Consider the following 9,447-nt stretch of genomic DNA (forward strand, 5'->3'; position numbering starts at 1 on the left):
TCCTACTAAGAAGATGGAGCTACCTTCCCTGGGAACTCCCAGCTTTCCTGGGCTGTTTTGTTTGCTGGTGGGGAGGATTTTCTCTTCCTTGACTCCCTGTTTCTGTGGAGAGGAAATCCCCCCAATGACACCCTGGGCCCACCCTTCTCCCGGGGCTCAGACTGTCCTCAGACTCCATGTTCTGTGCCACACGGGATTGGGGGAGAAGCGTCTAGGGGCAGGTCCATTTTACTACACAACTAAGGTCATTGTCTTCAATCTCCAGGAACAGAGGTGATGTTTGGGCAAACTTTGGTGTGACTCACATGCTTATTTCCCAATGGATGTGTAAGAGAAGGACCCCAACACTTAGGGTTGTGTTGTTTTTAATCTGTCCTGAGACCTCTGGGAAGATTCGTGTGTACAAACCTTTGCAGTGTGTCCCAGGGGTCCCATGGAGACCACAACCTCCTTCCTCAGAAGACGGGAGCCCAGTGCAGGAGCTGGTGCAGATCCTGTGAGAAGCCCAGGAAGATGACTTTGAGCCAGGGCATTGGGGCCAAATAGTCCTGCTGGTCCCAGAAATAGGAAGGTATTGAGGGCCTACAGGGTCACTCCAGAATGCAAGGACTTTAGCAACTTCCTCTGGAGAAATGCCACGCGCGGTGCAGGAGGGCTCTCTATCTTCCCCGCTCCCAGACAGCCTGCCCTCCGTCCCTGGCTGCAGCCAGAAAGAACTCTGCGTCCAGAAAGAACTCTGCGTTGTGGCCTTTCCTCCTCCTCCTTCCTCCTGGAGGATCCTGAAATCAAAGAGGACCGCCCACCGGCTTGCACTGATCCTGACTGGCAACCCAGGCTGCCCAGCTTTACATTTTCTATTTTCAGAGGGCTTAGGTTAATCTAAAAGTCCTGCTAGAGACCACCCACCTCCCTTAAACAAACAGCTCACCTTTCAGCCCAGAGCCAAGCTCGCTGCCTGGGGTGTTTGATAGGCCTGGGGGTAATTAGTCCTTAGGGCAGACATCAGAGCCAAAAAGCTGGGTCGGTGGAGTCACTTCTTCTGAAAGCCATTGCCTTGGCCACACTCCTGGCTCCTGGAGAGTGAAGGTCAAAGCTGAGGAGGCACGAGGAGGTGATAGTACCACTGACTCCTGGTTGGAGGATGATGTGCAGAACCAGACCACGGAGCCACACACGGGCATCCTCATTCTTCTCTGCTCCAAGATGCTCCTGGGGCAGGGGCTTGGGGGTGAACGTCAGCAGGAGCCCAGAGTTTGCTTACAAGTCTTCAGGAGCTTCTCTTGATTATCATCTAAAGAAGAAGTCACCACCTCAGGCTAGGGGTGGCATGTACTGTAGAAAGATACTTAAACTGTAGAAAGACACTTAAACTGAGAGAGACCCCGGGGGGCTTTCAGAAAAGTGGGGAGTGATGGCAAGGAACAGCAAGGACAAACCACAATAGGAAAATGATAAAGCAGTTCAGACTCTAGGGCTCGGGGGGAGGAACCAGGGAGCTCAGATGCCTACAGGTCTACAAAGAGCTGTTTCGATGAGATATTCCACATAAAGCTTGGTGGCTTCCACAACAATTTACTATCTCTTCGAGTTCTGCTCCGGGTTGGCTGGGCTCAGCTGGGTGGTTCTTCTTTGGGGTGTCTCATGCCTTGCAGTCAGAGGGTGGCTGTGCAGGAGTGTCTGAGGGCTCAGCTAGGCTGGACATCCAGGACGACTCGCTGACTTGGCCAGCTGTTGTCGTGGGCTGGGAGCTCAGCTGGGATTGTCACACCTACATGTGGCCTCTCCATGTGGCATCAAAGTGAGTAGCTAAGAGGGCATCCCCAAAGCAAGTGTTCCCAGTGGCCCAACTGGGAGCTACAAGGCATAGCTTCTGAAGCCCTTGAGTATTACCTCTGCTCAGGTGAGTCTGAGGCCAGCTGTAGACGTGGGGAGTAGCATGTGCCCACAGGGAGGTAAGGGCAAGATGGCAACAGCTGGAATCCATCGGCTCCTGGACCTCCAGGTAGGACATGGAAGGTGGGTATGAGGGGTTTCTCCAGGTCCTGTCTAGTGTTGCTGTTGGCCACAGAGATAATGGTGACGATACTTCACGTGTGCACTGTACAAAGCATTTCTCGCATCAGTGTGGTTTGCCAAAGAGTAGGCAAGAGGTTAGTAAGGAAGTCTTGGATCTACCCACGTTGAAGAAGCTCAAAGCCTACTCATCCTGGCAGGAGATGCCTTCACTGGGTTAAGGGTCCTCTTGCCCCAGCTTTTCCAGTGCTGTCAAGCCCGGTGGCTTCTTTCCATGCCTCCTGAGCAGCAGGGCCACTCCTCCGTTCTGACCTGGCTCTCTGGCTTCTGACTGAACGCCCGGCGAGCTGGCTTTACTTCCCTACAGCTCAGCTTTTCCATCCTTAGTGAGAAACTGGAGTTAGGACTGGAAAGCAAGGGAAGGAGTCAGAGAGAGCAAAGCCTCCCCGGGTGGTGCACAGTGGGCTCTGGGAATTGCCAAGGGACAGACGAGGCCGCCCTTTCCAGCTGGCCCCACTGGCCCCTTCCTGGCCATCGCTGAGTTGCTCCTTTCTATGCTGCTGGCCCAAAGGGAGCCCAGATCAAGGGCTAGCTGCCGGTCAGATGCCAGCCCAGGGCAAGCTCTGAATGTTCTGTTGCATGTGGAGCCTACAAACTGCACCAGTCTTTAGACAGTTGACGTGTGAAAAATAATAGTGCCAAGATGCACTTAAATCATTCAGGCATGTGTGTGTGTATGTGTGCGTGTGCGTGTTTAATGAGTTGGTTGATATTTTAAAACAGACTGATAGACTGTTTGTATTCATCATTCCTGCTCATGCCCCCACCCTGTTCCCTCCAGGTCTTAACCATCTGGGGTTGGCCTTGGCTAATTGTGCAGTAAACACAGGTGAGGGCCATCAGTGACACTGGCTGGCGGTCACTGAATGTGACAGCCAGTCTGGAAATCATGAGCCCAAATGCCCGCAGTATTGATGGCTGACTCCTCAATGTCACACACTACTAGTACTTTCTGGGACTCTGGCCTTGAAACTCCAGAGAACGTGATGCTCCCACCCATGAGGGACCACACCCGTGCCCATACCCATGATGGGCTGGGGGGCAGGAGGTGCTTCATCTGTGGAATACATTAGTGTGTCTTCCAAAAGGGCCAGGCATGGGGTAGACATTTTTACCTGCCACGGGATGAGGAGGAGAAAATGGACCGCATACAGAGAATGAATCTCTGAAATATGACTTTCCTCCCCAAAGACACAGCCCAGGAAATGCTACCCCCCAGTTGCCAGCATCAACGCCGAGGTGCAGCCTTGGCCCAGTGCCGGCAGCAATAAAATATAAAATTATACAAAGACCAGATCGACAGACGGGGAGAGCCAGGGCTGCGGTGTGTTCCAGACTGGCCTGGAGGATTCTGTCGGGCACCAATCCCTATAGCCTCCTTCCTTGCCCGCTGATGACCAGATTTCCTCAGTGACGTCTCCCTGTGCCTGGGACGGGCAGCAGCAGGGCACGTCCCAGCTCCGGAGTGAGGAATTAGAGACTCAGCCAGGTGGCAGATGGCAGGGTCCCAGCTGTTGCTCACGTCGTGGTGTGCGGCCAGGGAAGCTGCAGCCGGAAGCTGCAAGCCCAGAGGGTCTGTGAGCTCGTAGGCTCTCTCAGGTCAAGAGGTAAATGTGGGAAGTGCCGGTATCTGTGGTGCTCCACATCTGGGGAAGCTTTTAAAGCTACTGGGGGGCAGGGGTGACAGCTCCCCTTACCCTGATCCGTGGCAGTGGTCCGAGTGTCTGCAGAAAGAGGGTCCTCCCGTGGCTCCTTAGGCTGATGCTCCAGTCAACTATTTCCGTATAATAAACCACTCCAAAACTTAGAAAAAAACCATTTTGTCAGCTCTCTCATGATTCTGTGAGTTGACTAGGCTCAGCTGGATGGGTGTCTCTTTTATTCACGGATGTCACTGGGGCTGGAGTCAAATGAAGACTATCCTGAGCTGGATGTCCACGATGGCGCTTCCACCCTTGGGCCTGGTGCCGGGCTGGGATGGCTGGGACCCCTTGGAGTCAGCTGGGATCTTTCCCTGTACATGGCCCCTTCGTGGGGCTGGCACGGTGTCCTCATGTCACGGTGGCTTCATAGTTGGGCTTCTTCCATGTGCCAGGTTCCTCCCCACAGCATGCACTCCAAGAGACCAGGGCCAGAGCCTGGAGGCCGCTCATCACCGAGGGTGGGGACTCACACTGTCCCCTCTATTGTATTTCACTGCTTACATTGGGCTAGCCCAGATTCCACGAGGGAGTGGAACCGATGATGCTGTATTGAGAGGCCTGATTTACTGGGGTGTCTCTGGAGACCAGCTGTCACGGGTAGAAAGAGAGGGAGTAGGATATGGAATATTGGGAAATTTTTATTCCTTCTTACGGCCAATGAGGGTGTCACCTGATTTACTACCTCTGACTGACAGGTGGGACTTCTGGAATCCTGAAGGTTCTGGAACCATTGTCTCAGCAGACTCCTTGGTCCCTGGGTCAACCCCTTCTCTCTATATCCTGAAATGCTCCTCAGATAACTCTGTTCCTGTTTCCATGTGTCCTGCTACTCGTTTCCATAAAACTTCGTATTGATCCTTGGCTCTTCATCTTTTGTGGCATTTTCTCTTCAATTGCTTTCCTTGTCCCTTGCCTCTCATCTGCCTTCTCAATCCATGGAACATGTGGTTGCCAGGATATTTGTCATCAGATGCTGCTTTTAGCTTCACGTTCTCATCCATATATGGAATACAATTCATATAACCACAAAACTCACTCATTTTAAAGCTTACAATTTGGAGGTTCTTAGTATATTCACAAAGTTGTGTAACCATTACTCCTACCTAATTCCAGAATATTTTCATCACACCTCCCCCCAAATCCCATATCCATTGGTAGTTACTTTCCATTCTCCCATCCCCCTAGCCAAGGCCAATCACTAATGTACTTTCTGTCTCTGTGGACTTGCCTATTCTGTAAATTTCCTAGAAGTGGAATCAACACATGGCTTTCTGTGACCGGCTTCTTTCACTTTGCATGTTTCCAGGGTTCACCCATGTTGTAACATGTATCACTACATCATTCTCTTTTATGGTTGAATCATATTCCGTCGTATTGACAGACCACATGTTGTTTATCCATCCAGTCATTAACACATACTTGGGTTGCTTCCACTTTCTAGCTGTTATGAATAATACTGTTGTGATCATTCATATGCGAGTATTTGGGTCGACATATGTTTTCATTTCATTGAGTATATACATAGAAGTAGAATTTGCTGGCTCAGGTGGTGATTCTATGTTTAACTTTTTGAGTTTACTGCAAGTCTGTTTTCCAAGATGGCTGCACCTTTGTACATTCCCGCCAGCAAAGTAGGAGTCCAACTTCTCTACGGACTAACACTCGTTCTCTTTTGTCTTTTTGATTCTAGACATCTCAGAGGGTGTGAAGCACTGTCATACAGTGGGATTTATTGCATTTAAGAAAGGGAAACAAAAAGATATAAGTACAATCGGTCCAAATATGAACAGCTTTGGGATTATGAGGGCAGAGTTGCCGTCTAAATGCTCGACGGGGAGCAAACTGACCTGTAGGCATCATTGGGTCCAAAGGGTCTTTGATGGCTCAGGGCTGAGCGTGAGGGCTCAGAATCAGGTCCTTCCCATCCTTACAGCATGGACTCCCTTCGAGAAAGCCAGAGTCCCAATCCCTTTTCATAGAACCAACTGACCACCATTCTCATTGCTGTGGCGAGCACCTAGCCCACTCAGAGCTTGACATTTTGTAGAGGCAGGGGCCTCACCTATGCATTGGAGCCAAAAACTAAAAACCAAGGCAAGATGCTATGTGAACTGGCCGACGTGGTAGGACCAGCCAAGTCAGCGCACTGCCCTCGAGGCAAGCATCCTGGGTTCACCTGGGCTCCACTTGGGCTCTGCTGGCCCATCGCAAAGGTAAGCACGTGGGGCTGTTGACCTTTAAGCTCCCTCCCAGCGTCTGAAAGAAGGAAACCAATATTCCTTGCCTATGTTGGTTTTCTAGGACGGGCATAACAAAGTTCCACAAACTGGTGGTGGTGTTAGTTAAAACAACGGAAATTTGTCCTTTCACGGTTCTGGAGACCAGCAGTCCAAAACCAAAGCTCCCGCACGGCTGTGCTCTCTCGAAGCACGGCTGTGCTTCTGGTGGGTCCCAGCAGTCCTTGGTGTTGCCCAGCTTGCAACGGCCTGTGTAACTCCTATCTCTGCCTCCGTTGTCACAAGGTATGGTTTTCTTCTTTCTGTGTCTGCCCTTCGCTCCGTGTGTCTGTCTCTGTGTGCTTCTCCTCTTAGAGGGACACCGGTCGTGTGGGATTCAGGGCCCACCTTCCTCCAGTATAGCTTCGTCTTAACTCCTATTTTAATTACATTTGCTAAGACTCAACAAACTCCAATAAAGCTCACATTCACAGAGTCTAAGAGTTGGGACTTCAACATATCTTTTTAGAGGACACAGTTCAATCCACAGTACTGCCCATGGCCCAGTTTTTCTTACCATACTTTTTATGCTGCTTTGGGTCCATCACAAATGCTTTTTCCCCCCTATTCCTCCCACCCTCATCATAATTCCCTAGTTGGGTTCCTTCAGACTCCCACCATGGTGGTGCCTTTCTCAAAGCCCTAATGGCAAAAGCCATAGACTTGGCCGCTGTCTTACACCTGGCCCTAGGTTAGGCCTCTCCCTGAAGTTCAGCAACATGGACAATCTTTGGATAGTCTCTTATTATCCTCAACTTCAGAAAGCCTGCCGTCCTTCCTTGCACTGACCCTGGCTTTTCATCAGGTGGAGAGATGTGGAGCTGCCTGTAGAAAGGTGTGCACCTGGTTCTGTGGTTTGCATGGGGGTATTCCCCAGCCGCCAGCAGCAGCAGTCTGCCTGAGACCTTGTTATTAATGTAGTTTCTCAACCCACCCCAACCCTACTGGACCAGATACTCGGAGGAGGGCTCAGCATTCTGTGTCCTAATAAGTCTTCCTGGCAATCTGAGTGCACACTACAGTTTGAGAGCCATTGGCACAGAGAAGCACGTTAGATTTCTTGGAGGAGAGAAGGTGCATCGCTGGATCAGCAGGGACGCAGGTAGCAACCGTCCCTTCCACTTAGCAACCGAAGTGGCATTACCCTTTTCTTAGAAGAGACAAAACGAGTCCTCTTTTTATTTTTTTTATTGTAAATAATACTCATTATAGACAATTTAGAAAACACAGGACATTTAAAAATAGTTCTTGTTAGTACCACAACTCTAACATTAAAAGAGTATTTCTTTCCCCCCCGCTTTTTTTTTATGCAACCTTTTATTCTTACGTAGTTGCTGCTGAGATTAACGGCTCTATTTTGCGTGTTTCACTTTTATATCCTTAGGGTCTTTGATCTCAGATTCCACTTTAATGGTCTCATAATCTTCCATGATGTGTGTGCCAATCTGGGGGCTTAAGGGCATGTGTCCGGGGCTGTAGGAGGAGCGTTCAGCTTCTGGTCACAGCTCTTATAACTCACACCTCCACGCAGAGACCCTGGAGCATGAAGCCTCTGTTAGGATAAGTGTTTCTTACATTCCCGCCAGTGGAAGCAAGGAGTGGAGCTGCACACATGGAGCTGACGCGGGTGCCACACTCCCGCCCCGGGCAAGGATGCCCCGGGCAAGGACACCCCGGCCTGCAGCACTGCTCACCCTCCGAGTATTTCTCAGAGGAGAGTGACCATCCCTGGAGAGGGCCCGGCTTTTTGTTTCGTTGGTAGCTAGTGAGGCCGCACCCTCCCTTCTTGCTCATTTGTGTCTTTTGCAAAAGCACATGGTTCAGTTTGTGCCTTAGCAGGTGCTCCACAGCCGGCCCACCTCTGCGGCGCCTCGGGGGCCCTCGCCAGTCTCGGGGTGGGGGGGGTCCCCACCCCTGCAGGATCTTAGGACGCTGACTTTGAGCTGCCCTTTTCAAGTGGCATCTCGGCTCTGGGTGGAGAACTGTGGCAGCGGCGGTAGGCCCCCCGGACCACTTCCATCTTCTCATGCAGGAGGTCTTTCTGGGCTTCAGGGCCCCCCACTGGCTTCTCTGGAGCACCCCCAACCCTGCCCCGGTTGCAGGCCTGTCCCGCCAGTCCACCCAGGAAGCCCGTCTGCCCTGAGCAGGCAGGAAGCCAAGGTGATCACATTATCAGTTAAAGGCCCCATCGAGCCCTGCCCTGAGGCCCGCACAGAGAAACGTTTTCTTGGGCAAACTTAATTATTGCATCAGGAGAAAAAACATGTTCTCATGTTAGTCTTGGGGAGGTAGCAAGAGTCAGTAAGGCTTCCTGTAATTTTCATTACCAGTAATGGCATTTTCCACCATCCCGAATTCACTGGGTTATTTTTATTCTTTTTACATTCCTTCTCTAAATGCAGCACGATCTATCAAGGGCAGGCTTGATAGCAGTTTCTATAAATTCAAGGAATTGTCAGAGATTTTGAAAAGTTACCGAATCCACACCTCAATCCTCTGGCAGCAGAGCCATGGCTAGGTCTTTTTTTTTTTTTTTTTTTAAGATTTTATTTATTTATTCACTAAAGACAGAGAGAGGCAGAGACCCAGGCCAAGGGAGAAGCAGTTTCCCTGATGCAGGACTCGATCCCAGGGCCCCGGGGTCACGCCCGGAGCCCAAGGCAGAGGATCAACCATGGAGCCCTGGAGGCATCCCCATGGCTACATCTTCATGGCTATAAACTTCACCATTGGGTCAAAATTTCCAGAGAAATGACTTCTGCTGTGTCCCGTAGAAAGAGCCATTCTACGGTCTAGACATCCGAGTCGGGGCCTCCCGAGGGCTGACTGCTGCCCTGTGGAAGAACAGCTGCAATGGAAGGCTGCCTTTCACACCGTCACAGGGCTCCCGATCCGGGTTGGATACGGAAATCACCTGGGAAGCTTAAGATCCTCCTGCCCATGTTGCCCAGATCACCTAAATCCACCCAGGATGGAGCCAGATGTGAAGCCAGAGCGGAGACCACAGCTCTGTCTCTACTGATTTGTCAAACGCCTTACCTGGAAAGGACACCAGGAAAAGAAAGGACTTCAAAGCTTCATCATCCCCACCCCGTCCAATATTAGAATTACCTGGAAGGATGAAGCAACCTGTCAATGTCCGGCCCATCCTCACAGGTTGTGACTGAATTGGCCCAAGGCTTGGCTACTTTTTGAGAAGTTCCAGGGTTTTCTGTCCAGGATTGAGGGTCACCCAGTTGGTCCTTTATGAGCCTTCTTTGGCCTCAGACTATCAGGAGAACCAGAGGCTGCTCTAAGAAACATCCACATGTGCGCCAGACCCACTTTGCAAGGGGCTTACAGATGCCTTGAGGTCCATCTAGAGACTCCAGGTGTTCATGGAAACTGATTTACTT

The sequence above is a fragment of the Canis lupus genome, chromosome 4 (assembly GCF_048164855.1).
Source record: "Canis lupus baileyi chromosome 4, mCanLup2.hap1, whole genome shotgun sequence".
NCBI classification, from domain to species: domain Eukaryota; kingdom Metazoa; phylum Chordata; class Mammalia; order Carnivora; family Canidae; genus Canis; species Canis lupus.